Source organism: Chelonia mydas, chromosome 2 (assembly GCF_015237465.2).
Source record: "Chelonia mydas isolate rCheMyd1 chromosome 2, rCheMyd1.pri.v2, whole genome shotgun sequence".
Taxonomy (NCBI): Eukaryota; Metazoa; Chordata; order Testudines; family Cheloniidae; genus Chelonia; species Chelonia mydas.
Genome location: NC_057850.1, coordinates 156,740,175 through 156,753,856, shown reverse-complemented (window position 1 = coordinate 156,753,856; position 13,682 = coordinate 156,740,175). Strand labels below are relative to the sequence as shown.

Genomic DNA, 13,682 nt, shown 5'->3' with positions numbered 1-13,682 from the left:
ATGCAATAATGACCAACTGGGGATGGAATCAGTGGCCCAGGACCAAGGCTAGCCATTCAATCTAGCTGGTTATTACTGCTTGAAAAGTGCTCCGGACTGAGGTATTTATTGGCATTATAAGACAAAAATGAAAACTGACAGATGTTTAAATTTTGTTTATTGCCACTGCCATTCCAGTTCATCTGGACAGGGTTTTGTTAGAGAAAAGTGGGAGTTGTTGATTGTCAGCACCTCTGAAAACCAGGCACAAAGTGTCTTGAGCTGGGAAACCAGAAACTGAAGCACATCAAACAAATGAAGAGTTAACATTTGTGAAGTTCTTTGAGCATTTCTGATGGAAGATACTATATACAATCCTGGAGCCTCAAAATTCTGCCAGTCATGTAGGAAACTTCCTACCTTGCAAAGTAAATTTTACTGAATAACAATGGATTCCTCTTAAAAAGACCCTTCCTTCAGAATACATGAAATTTTAAGGCTCCAGGACTATTAAGTAGTAGTGGTATGTAATATACCACATAGTGGCTTCTCGGTATATTGAGAATAAGTCTACACTACCGCAGTACATCGCAGCTACGCCGCTGTGACATGTCTGGTGAAGACACACTGTGTTGACAGGAGAGCACTTTCACGTTGGCATAATTATTCCACCTCTGCGAGAGGTGCAAGACATAGCATGGTGTAAACACTGCTGTAAGTCGATGTACGTCGCACAAGGGAGATGTTGTTTTCACACCCCTGAACGATGTAAGTTCTATCGACTTAAGCAGTAGTTTAGATCCGCTCTCTATGTCCAATGCATTTGTCATCATTCCATGTTTTCATTTGACATCTCTTTCATGCTTGTTTTTGGCTGGGTCTATAGTGAATTTGAGTCTGAGGGCCTCGTGGTCTTACAGGCTGATGACAAGGATGACCGTGCATTTGAGGCTGAACTTCAAACATCTTCGGTGTGAGTGTTGCTGCAGCTGCTCTGCATGGAACACCTCTTGCATGGTTCTGGGCTTTTTCATTACCTTTTGGTGTCTGGAACACATACAGTGGGTGTGATTGACTCCTTAGGGTGATGCATTTGGGTGGAAGAAATGCATTTTATTTCAATGCTTTGACTCCACAATGATCCTGGATTGATTATTCTGTTGTAATCAAAGACATGCAAGCACACTGAGTTATCCTTCCTGAGGTACACTACAGTTGGTCAGTTTGACAATTTTTTTGTCATTTGCATTCACCCTATTGTTTTCTTTGTTTCATAGCTGGGAACTGGAGAATGTATAACACCAGATGGAAAAAACAGTCTGTCCCAAATCACACCATCCTAATCCCCAACACACAACCCTCTAACGCCCTCTCTGTTTAAATCTGTGTTCATCTCCTTTTGGACCTGATATTATGCTAGTCACTTTCTTTGTCATCTATATTTTAACCATTTTGGGACAGATCTTGGCCCCAGCTCTGGATGTATTGGCAGTGGGCAGGAGCAAAGTACTACACTTCATTCTCCCACTCAGTTCTTGCCATACCAGAGGTTGGGCCTGTAGTTTCTTCACTCCTGGAAAATCCCTGAAAGCTGACTCTTTGAAATTCCAGCCATTCAGCCTCTTGAGAGGATATCCTGCTTTGCTGACTAGTCATCTGCATGATTATGTTTCTTTCTGGATATGCAGAAAAGAAGCCTATATAATTGTCATATTTGATAAAGGGGTTTTTAAGAGCTAACTTTGATATAATGTATAAGTCTTAGAATGCCTTGAAGTATTTAGAAGCATAGCTAACCACTCTGATTCATTATTTGCATTGGCTGCATCCTGTTTCCCAAGCTATAAACATTAAAGCATCAAAATAACATCTAGACACCACATATCTGTTAGTCTCAGACTTAATTGTTTTTTTTTAACTCGTGAAACCAACATGACAGCATTAGGGCGAGAGTAAAGGCATATGGTTCATCAGTTAGATCAAGGTAGAATATTTGCCTGTTGGGACCAGAAGTTCTTGTATTAATGAAAATGAGTCTGACTCTCAGAACTCTGGACCATGTTTTTGCCACACCTGGCTACTACTTAAGGGTACCATTTTCCCATTCCCTTTCAGGATCGCTATGCAGAGAAGACGTTATGGACTATTGTTTCAAAATAGTCATTTTGTGGGCTAGTCATTGTGCCTGAGAAGTAGGAATATTATTTTCTAAAGGGCACATCCTGACCTCAAAACTAAACAACACAGATTTATGCTAGGTAATTTGATAGAGACATCTCTCTTTTCTTTTTTTTATAGAAATATGGTTCCTATGGAATCTTAGTAAGTTTTTATTCATGTTGTATCTGAGTTTAGTCACAGAGTTGGTGGAAACATGGCCAAAAAAACCCTGCAAAAATGTCTTCAAAATATGTTTGTTGTTTTTCATCAAAATATTGCAATTTCAATGCATACTGTTCCAATTCTGAAAAATTTCAGCAAGCAGCAAGCTCTCATCCACTCCCCATGGGGGCATGTTTGTTGTGGGTCCACAGTCCCACCTCCATTGCTCATACAAACAAGTATCTGGAGCATTGTCTTAACTAAGGGCACCTTACATCTGCAACGGTATATCAAAAGCCAGCTCAGTGCTCTCCTGGTAGTGAAATTGTCAGCGCCTGACTTTTCCAGACGCCACAGCCTGGTGATACCTTTTGTAATTCAGCCTATAGAAATTACAGGAGGAAAAGGCCTAATTGTTCACCTGGGATCAGCTCTAGTGCCCATTGAAGTCAATGGAAAGACTCCCCTTCAGTGGGCATTGGATCCGGCCCGTAGCATATCACCTAGCAAATGCAGGATTGCTATTTACAGTGTATTTTGCAGGGCTCTATCTATTTTAGTTATAAAATATCCCCAGCTATGAGGCTTCAGTCACTTTCCTTGGAGACTCTTCCAAACTTGCTTCACCATTAGAAACATTTTACTGGTATTCAGCCTAATTTTCTTTTCCTTAGATTTACTTCCTTGCTTCTGCTGGTAATTACACGGTACATATGTCACTTGATTCCGATGTTGGCTTTACACTGGAATAACTTCATTGACTTCAGTGGAGCTACCCCTGATTTACACTCTCGGGAGATCAGAATCAGTCCCACATAGTATATTGTGTTTCTTTTTAGGCTCTTTTCTTCTTGGTATTTATGGACTCCATTCCCCAAATTGCAGCACGCTCCAGGTTCCTCAGAGTACTCCTTTGCAGAGTGTTCCTCTTCCCTTTCTTTCTAACTCATTCAGATGGTTTGGCATTTATTTTGCTTTTGTTTACCACATCAAACAGGTTGTTCAGAGTCATCTGCTTTGTGTCAATAGGTAAGATTTACTGCAATGGCAAGGAAATAAGTCTTCCAAAAAGAGAAATTTATGGTGGCAGTAAAGCAGAAAAGACAATAGTATCCAAATTCTGTTTTCATTTGCAATGCTGTAAATCGAGCGAAGCTGCGTGAAGCCAGTGCAGTTACTCTGATTTACACCAGTGTAATTGAGAGCAGACTTTGCTTGTAAGATGGGAAAAGGTCAGACTATATATCTTTAAGGGCAACCAAGTGGAGAACTTGTAGGTCTTTTTCATCATGTTGGCAACCATCTTCCAAAGTAAATGTACCACTGTTTTATATGTGGTTCAAAACAAATAAGGGACTAAATCTGTTCTGTTAGTGTGGTTTAGCAGAGAGCAAAAGCCATCTTTATATACCCATTACAAATACTTAACTAAAATTATACTAAGTGTGTGTGAGGGGAGGAAGGGACTTTTACAGACAGGCATTTTGCTGCAGGCATATTTCTGTTACCTAGACCCTTGACATTTACTTTAGGCCTTACACTCACAAGTTTGCCTTGCACTAGACCCCTTTCTGTTTCCATTCTGCAGGTGAGCTCACTAAAGTTTGGAAACACTTTAATCCTATTAAAATATGACAGTTAGAATGATTCAAGGGTGGCACCTTGTGAACTTTTTCTGTCCTGCTCAGAATTTACTAGGCTAAATCTATCGGCCTAGCATAACATTTTGTTTGTAAAATAATAGACTTCTTACCAAATTTTATGTGTGACTCTAGCTTTTTTTCCAGCCATGCCAATGGCGAGTCAAAGAAGACAATAAACAGTGGCAAGATCTTGCATGATAGTGGAGTTTTCATTTTATAGCCTTAATGAATCTTGTGTGCAGTGGTCACATGAGCATTAATAGACAAGTCAAGTGACTGTGTTTCACTTTCGGTTCTCAGACTGACAGAACTGAAGGCATATAGTTTGATGTGCAGCTGCGTGGTAGTGGAATTCCTCGGTATGGTTTTCACGTAACGTGCTCTTCATGGGCCCATCCACGCACAGCAATACACCAGGAACTGCCAGTCCTCACAGTCTTTCAAATAGGCGCAATGATGAGCCTATTCCACAAAAACTGATCAGACCAAGTGTTTCCCTTTGATCCTTATTATACAAAGAAAATCTTCTACCCCAGAAATACTTCAACTGAATTCTGTCAACAAGACTTAGTGAGCTTTCTCTGGGAAGTTGAAAGTAGATTTACACTAGTGGATCTTATCAGCATTTGAGCAAAGAATCTATCTATGTTTTTTAGGGAATTTAAATATGAAGTGTTTCCAAATAATCTACTGAGACTTATAACGTTGTGAATTGTTAAGTTTAGGTGATAATGCCATCTTATTAGACTCCCTTTTTATTTTTTTAGTTTATAATATGTTTCCTTGGCTGTTCTTTATTCTGTCATTTCTGCCAAAATAATAACATGAGGATTAGTCACTCTACATGCTTAGCTGGAGCTTGTACTGCATTAGGATGTTCTGGTGGTACCACAGGACCCTAGCAAGCAAGCAACAAGTAGTTATACTGGGAGGTCTATCAGGCCTACATAAGCAGGCTTATGTGGTGACTGAAGCTGTTATGATTTTGCACTCTACCAGTATTAAACCAGTTCAGGGGTAAGTTTCCCCTAAAACTTCCCAATCTTATTTTGTGTTTTGAAGAAGCTTTTCTTCCAGGAGGACTCTGTAGAGGAGGAAAGAAGCAGTGGCTAGAGACGAAAGAGGACGTGATATACTTGTGACGAGTGTTCAAGTCTGTTGGCACCCCCTGGAGGAGGACCTCACAGTCAAGATGCACGTTGCCCTACTAGTGCCACTGGGGAAAAGCCCTTCTGAGCTAGACAATAGTGGAGGAATTTTGAAGTTACATCTGCACCAGGTTTTCAGTGTCCCATCTGGAAGAGCCTCCCTGAGCTGAGAGTAACTCGAGGATATTGTGACATAATCCATTATCAGTGGAATTATGCTGAGCCTTAGAAAGGGGCTGGACTTCCTTCAAGCCTCTTGGAAAAGATGGGGTGTTACTGTTTTGAAACACAACAGGGAGCTGTGCAAATATTAGAACTGTCTGTTTTTATGTGTTTTGATGTTGGAAGACCATTCAGCTACATGAAGGGATCATAGCTGAACGCTTTTTGAGATCCTGAAGAGGGTTTTCTCTGCTTAACTTTGGACTCTCTCCAGCTGCACAGCCCATAGCTTTGGCTATAGTGGCCCATAAATTTTTGTGGTGAGACAGGCCTCAAGGGGAAGGTATGCCCAAAGTATATCTAAGACTTTTTACAATTTTTGTTATGATTTTCATGGCTTCTGACATTCTGACTATAACCAGTCCTTGATTCCCCCCTCCACCCACAGAATTTACCATGTCAAAATTGTAGCTCTAGTCACAGGATTTTGCGCTTTGTTGACTTTCCATTGCCACAGCTGATATTTCTTGGTGCTATGAAAACATGCTATGGCACAATTGAAAGGCAGATAGGTTTGGTTTTTTTAATTAAATGATGATGAACATATGTCAGATCCCTTAGGTTTGGCTGATCCTGCTATTTAAAAAAAGAGAAAAGGGCAATCAGGGTTGCATATAGCACTTGACTCTGCTGCCCTATCAGGAGCTACTGTAATGAAAATAATTAATAGCAATAATAACAACAATATATGAGTAGGGAGAGCCAAGATTAAGAATTTAAGGGGGCCTATCTAATGGTAGGACATCACTGTAAAATAGAGGGGGTTGTAAAAAGTAACCTTTATCATTTAATGGAAAGACATTGAGTTGTACTTTCTCTTGCCTGAGATTTGTCCCGTTTTTGTATCTGAGACAGTTATCCAAGGCAATAAACATCTCCTGTAGAAGTGATAAACACAGAGACATAGGCTGCAGTATTCATATACTGAAGGACCCATTCTCAGACACTCTAGGGTAGGCCACCTAGCATTATGGTTCTTCTTGAAGTAAAATGACGTAAGATTAAATATGGGGGTGGATGGGGATGTTCTTTTAATTTTATTTCATTAGCCACTGGTATGGACAAAAAATGGTGAAGAAATGAAGATGTAAGAATAGTGGTCCTCAGAAAAGAGTGGTGCAAGGAATGGCAACTCTTCATAACATCAAGCCATTGTTAGTCTCCGACAACAGTACCTTTAGCAATAAAAATGGCTGTTGGGGCCCTGCTATTTTAGCTTGGGGACGGATTCCCTTTGTTATGTCCCTCATGCATTCTGAAGGCGGTAACGGTAGCAGATTAAATGAAGAATGAAGCAATGCAGATTTGAAGGGACAGCTGATGAAACAGGGAAGCTAGAAAAAAAAAGATTTGTATACTCAGACGATTTTAAAGAGAGTCTTAGAGTGGTCTGGAGGAAGCTAAGGAAATACAATGGATGAGGGGAGATAAGAAACTGATCAAGAACAGTTTTCACCCCAACTAAATCATATGTATTAGAATCTATTAATTTATATGGCTCTTGCCCTATTAAAATTTGGTTGTTCAAAGCTCTGCCACTGACGTTGAGCAACTTGCACAGACCCTCTGTACATCAATGTCATCATCATCATCATCACTCCCATAACCACATTGGTCGTTGGGGCACCATCACTGATGAGCAATCTACCAATTGTCTCCACCCCTGACAATTGTGTGTCAGTGCTTGAATCTCTGCGAAGTCCATTCCTGGCTACTCTTTTATACATCACTGTACCCTTTCATAAAATGTGTGTAACAATGTGAATTGCTTTGGGTTCATTGGGCAAAAGTATGAGATATAAGTATGATATAGGTGTAAGGTGGTATTTATCATATTTTATAGAAAAGAAAATAACAGGAAGTTAAAAAGCAAAGAGCACTGTCACATATGAATACAGAAAGGAAACATATTTCCCCTTTCAACTTTCATTACCCTCCTTCTCATTTTCCAAAATGTAATATAAGTCATAGTAAAAGGCTGTATGAAAAGAAAAGGCAGGATTTTTGACCTATTAATTACACATATTAATTTTCCATTTGATCGCAAATACAAGTAAAACCCTTTCTACACAGTGGGCCAAATTCTTGCTAATGTATACCTTTGGCAACCCATTATCAGTGAGATTGCATGTGGTATAAGTCATCAGACTACTAATTTTATCCAGTAAAACCATTTTATTGAAAATACTTGATGGACGTGAGGCTTGCTTTGTTAGCTTTTCTTTTCTAAGGGGGAAAAAAACCCACCAGTTTAAATAACCTTTTCTTCCAGAGTCATAATTTGATTAATTTGAAATGTTGGCAGCTCTCCTTTTTGCTGTTTAGCCTTACACATAAGACTAATTAAACCTCTTCTGTCTGTGAAAGGAAAGACTGTACCGGAATGCTCTTAAAAGGAAGAAAAGGGAAGCCTTTTATGACCAGAGGTGCTTCAGAGCATTTGTTTGTTTTATAAGGGCTGAGGCAGTTAATTATGAACTGCACTGTTTAACCTAGGAAAGTGAAATTTGAGCCATAAATTTATGACAGCAGCAAGCAATCCTGGAAGGAAATAAAATTGATACCCACTATGACTTGTAAAGTCCTCTCCTTGATGGAATATTTTTCATTTTCTATTTTTTCACCTGTAAGGAGTTCAGGAAAGCTGCTTTCCAAGTACTCTGCGAGAGGGAAAACAGATCTGATATTTGAATGGAAAAAAATCTGAAAAGTAAAGTGCCTTAAAATCAACCCTAAGGTTTCATTTAAAAAATAACTTTTGGAGGCATAGTGTCCACAGTCATATTATCTCACATCAGTGAGCTTGGCCAGTGATGTGCAGTGGATATTTAAATAGGTAATTTGAAGAAACTAAAACGAAAAGAGCTTGTATGCTGATAACTTAATTTTTAAACCGTGGCTTTTCCTCATCGGCAGTAAGCAGTACACAAAGGCATTTGCATACCTGATGGTTTCAGAGAAGTGGGAGTACAGTGTCCTGTAAATTAACTAGGATTGCCCAACCTTATCATTCTGTGGACCACTTCATAAGAGAGAGATTCTCTTATGACCCCACCTTCCCTCCCAACATTTCAGTGCCCCACTACCTGGCTCTCAAAATACTTAATTCTGCAGATTATCTAGGAAGGACTCACAGGCCACTGGTCCCTAGATCCACCTTGCAGGAATCGCTGCCTTAGGGCCTGATCCAATGCCTATTGAAATGAGAGGGAAAACAGGTTGATTTTAAACTGTTGACTGTAATGGCAGTTGAATCAGGCCCTAAAAGAACAGGAATCAAATATTGAACAGAGGTCTTTGATACACTAATATCTCATTCAGTAAAACTTGCATAAATGCTCGTGCAAAGCAAATGATTTTTGGTGAAAAAAATCAAAATAAACTTTATTACAAAAACATCCTTTGCTATTTCTCTCTGTTGTGGACCAGATTCTGCTACTCAGCCACAATGAGCAATACCTTACCTTACTCCATGAAAAGTCCCATTGATACTAAGGACAGCAGAATCTGGTCTTATATTGAAAATTCTTTCTCTGTTAGACAGAAATATCCTCCCGGCTACTTCCTTCAAATTCCCGATTAGCCATTTCTTTCTGTTGGAAAATAATTAAGAATTTGAGAATTGCCTGTTTCAAGCTGCATGTTGGAACATTTAGAGGTTGAGACACTAAAAATAATGCTTGTTGAAATACTAAACTCTGTACTGTAGGGAGCAATCTTGTGCTGACTGGTGGATGGACTAGATAATATAAACAGGTTTTCTTCATCTCTGGGTTCTCATATTCTGTGATATTAGCGTAACATAGTGTCATGCTTTCAACTCTTACAGAAAGATCAGAGTCACAGACCTTAGAATTTTCAAACACCTTGTTTTTGAAAGCCTTAATCCAGATCTGTTGTCTTCTGGTTGTACTGCTATTCCTTATCATCCTGGTTATTTAATAGTTGCAGCATCCTTTTTCCCTTGTGTTCTCAGAGACTGCTCCTAACCACATTGTAGGGTGCACAGATATTATTAGATTGAGATTCCACTAAAGAATAATTACAATTTGGATTTAAGCAAAAAAGGATCATGTAAAGAAAACATCGAGATTCTTCTGTGTCTGTGTGTGTGTGTTATTTTCTTTAGTTAGCACCTTATTCATTTTGCTTTTCCCTTTCAAATAAAGTTGTAGGTTGGCCTTTCGGGTGTTAGTTTTTTTCTTCAGTCTCTGTGTTTTTAAAGCTTATGTTTCATTAACTTGAGGAAGCAGCAGGAGCAATCTGATAGATTCAAGTTTGATTTTATTTTTAAATTAAAAGAAAGGGGAAAGGATTATCCATTACTTTTAAAGCTTTGGCTACATTGCTTTTAGATTCCCTTGGTATATTCTTTATCCATAAACTGCACTTTATAATCTTGCTAAACGTACATGTACTTTAAAGGGGCTACAAATATTTCCCTGTCTAACTTTGGGTTCTTGTCATGGAAATAACCAAACAACAACTTTGCCCTATTAGATATCTGTTAGTTTTCTGGGCCGATGATAATCTTTTAAAAGTATTTGCCCCCTTTGGTGGATAACAGACAGCCATTTTAAAGCTGAAATTTAATGTATCCATTGTTCCAGAATTTATGTTTACAGTTTTAAAGCACTAATTGCAAAATTCTGATTTGTGATTGATATCATGGAACCTAAGTAAGCCAGTGGTGGCCTTAATGTTGGTCAAAAATGCCAGTCCATACAGTGCTAGCTGTAAGCTCTGTAGAGATAAATATTTGCTTTGTGCTAAACTTGATAAAGTAACTAGGCCACTGCTGAAAACCTTGGCAGGTTTTGGAGCTCAATTTCATTGAATAGTTTCCACTGAATCATTTTTCTTAATCTAATTATACTATTGCATTGGCACAAAATCTACATATATATGTACAGACAGAGGGAAAAAGAAAGAAAGTATTGCCAAGTTACCCCTTCTCCTATTCACACAAAAATAAACATATACTTAATAAGAAAGGCCCCATTGGAGCTGCCAGGTATATTCAGAAATCTGTTGGCTCTTCTCATTTGATCTGTCTCCTCTATCTGTTTGCTTTCACCATATTTTATTATATAAATGGCATTCCCTGTCTTTATTTAGCTGTTTTCCAGTTTTAACAAATGTTTTGGAGCACATTTTCCATTTTTACAGCATTGTTTAGACAACGAATCTGCAGAAGATGTTATATTTCAGCTATTACATGAGCTATGTATAAGCAGAAAATCTATTTTCTATCCATACTGAAAGTCAGCTGGCACTGGAACTATTTTCTGGATTAAGAAATGAAAAACACCGTTGATTCGGCAGGTATTTTAAGAATAAGATTGTCACTCATCCCAGGCATGAATCAGACCCACTTTCATAACAGCTCTACTCTAGAGGTCAAATTCTGGAGCTACATGTTCAGTTGCTGATTAAGAGTGTTTCCCAGTTATGGACCCTGGATCTGGGTCTTCCCTTAATATGTTAATTCAGCGATTTCCACTATGCAAATTCCACAGTAGTTGGCGTGGTCCAATTTGGCTCCACAGCCACAGAAGCCAATGCATATTTCCCTTCACCCTCTTCCCCCACCGCCCCTGGCATCTTCATAACAGACATGAGGACAACCAACCCTTTGCTCTGATTTCTTCCCAGCCCAACTGCCATGTGTGTCCCATCCTGCTAGGGCTAATATCAGCAGAGTCACTGAGCCTTTCTAACATTCGGATGAGGGCCAGATTCCTTCTGAGCTGCTAGCATTGAGAGAGAGAGAGTACATGAGAAGGGACACCATGGCCTGAGAAGAAGTCCAGCTGGCTGGCATCTCTAAAATGAAGCCATCATATAAGAAGCACAGTTTGGACCCATCAGTCCATTGCACCACCACTGGATAGCTGGGGAGATGGGAGGAGAGAGCTACTCACTCAAGCTATCAACTTCCCACCCTCCAATCCACCCACTGCTACACAAAAAATTCCCTCCACCCCCCCTCAAAAATAATTAGTAACTCTGGTCTCATCTTGTCCTGTATATTGAAGACTTACAGATCTTATTGTGTCTCTAGGGTGGAGTAGGTAGGAGGAGAGACACAAATGGGATTAACGTAAGGCAGCTTTAAGAGCGGGGGAGTGGGAGAACTCATTTACATGACTTCCTGTGCCTCAGCCAAGGCACTCAGCACCTCCTCCTTGTGGAGCAGCATCAGTTCACTTCTGCCCCGCTCCCCTGATCCCCACCACCACCACTTTCACATTGAGCCTGCTATCCCCAGGATCAATTGGGCTGATATGTAGACACTTTACTAGCCTCTCTGGGGCTAACTGAGAAGCCAAAAGATCCATGTAGAGGACATGGAGACCATGTGCCTATGCTCATTCCTAAGTGTCCACTCAGCAGTGAGTTTAATTGCCTTGTTTATTGTCCTCATTTTGGTTATGCATAATCAAAAGTGCTTGTTCTAGAAAAATAGGCCAGTTTCCTACAAAATGTGCAACTCTGAAAGGATTAACTGCATACGTGTTAATGGCCAACTGTAAACCATAAAACCAAGAGTGCCACAGGAATGCTCCATGTGTAGATCATTTGAAACATGTGATACTTTGAAACAATACACAAATGTCTGAGTTGCTGGTTATTTGGTGGCCAGAAGCTATGCTGCAAATGGACTTGTCCACAGGTTCACGGCCTGATTTGGGGCAGGCAGTGGTAACATAGGCTCCCAACCAGTTATCTGATTTTGAATATCCTGCCCTGACATCATGCAAGCAGTAACACGTAAGAAGACATGCTGGGTTTTTTTTAACCCCAAAAATGAGGTCAGTGCTTGTAACAGATGCCAGATGACTAGCACTGGAAACTGAAGTATTCTGTGTGTACACACAGGAGGTAGAGCAAGAGCAGAGGAAACATAAGATCTTCATATGGCCCTATTAGTACTTCTAAACTCTGGCTTGAAGGGCCCACCACTAAGGGGGAGTGGGTGTGTAACTCTCACTCAAGCCTTGGCCTCGCTCTTGAGACTGCCAAAAAGGGTGCTGATTGTACTGGTGATTTTGGAGATGTGACTACCTGTCCACTAGGAACTGGGCTAAGATCATGAAGTCATAGACATCCATATAGCTGTTATGTGATAGTGATTTTTAGTTTTTTTTTAACCTGGGATCTATTATAACAAGTGACTTAGAAGTGAAAGTTGCTCCCTGTCCTATTACTGTGATTCTTGAAACAATCTAATCCTCCAGATGTGCGGATATTACGTACAACCTTCCTGCATATCGTATATGTGTTGTGAGATGTGAGATCAAAGGCCAAGTTCGTATGCCATATGAGAAGCATGGATGTCTTGTATGACTACACTTTGACGTGTGTCCCTACTTCAAACATATGTTTAAATTAGGGCTATCAAGCGATTAAAAAAATTAATCGTGATTAATCGCACGATTAAAATAATTAATTGTAATTACTCATGTGATTAATCATGCTGTTAAACAATAATAGAATACCATTTATTTAAATATATTTGGATGTTTTCCACATTTTCAAATATATTGATTTCAATTTCAACACAGAATACACAGTGTACAGTGCTCACTTTATATTTATTTTTATTACAAATATTTGCACTGTAGAAATAAAAAAATAGTATTTTTCCATTCACTTAATACAAGTACTGTCATGCAATCTCTTTATCATGAAAGTTGAACTTACAAGTGTAGAATTATGCACAAAAAATAACTGCATTCAAATATAAAATAATGTCAAACTTTAGAGCCGACAAGTCCACTCAGTCCTACTTCTTGTTCAGCCAATCACTCAGACAGACAAGTTTGTTTACATGTTCAAGAGACAATGCTGCCTGCTTCTTGTTTACAATGTCACCTGAAAGTCAGAACAGGCATTCTCATGGCACTCTTGTAGCTGGTGTTGCAAGATATTTATGTGCCAGATATGCTAAAGATTCATATGTCCTTCATGCTTCAACCACCATTCCAGAGGACATGCATCCATGCTGATGATGGGTTCTGTTCAATAACGATCCAAAGCAGTGCAGACCGATATATGTTCCTTTTCATCATCTGAGTCAGATGCTACCAGCAAAAAGTTGATTTTCTTTTTTGATGGTTCGGATTCTGTAGTTTCTGCATCAGAGTGTTCCTCTTTTAAGACTTCTGAAAGCATGCTCCGTACCTCGTCCCTCTCTGATTTTGGAAGACACTTCAGATTCTTAAACCTTGGGTCAAGTGCTGAAGTTATCTTTAGAACTCTCACATTAGCACCTTCTTTGCATTTTGTCAAATCTGCAATAAAAGTGTTCTTAAAACGAACAACATGCTGGGTCATCTTCTGAGACTACTATAACATGAAATAT

At 39.4% G+C, this 13,682-nt stretch overlaps 1 protein-coding gene across 5 annotated transcripts in view; it reads left to right on the top strand.

Annotated features, from left to right (window-relative positions):
- The window catches only part of FHOD3 (formin homology 2 domain containing 3), a 611,741-nt gene that overhangs the window by 452,175 nt on the left and 145,884 nt on the right, over nt 1-13,682 (top strand). The window lies entirely within an intron of this gene.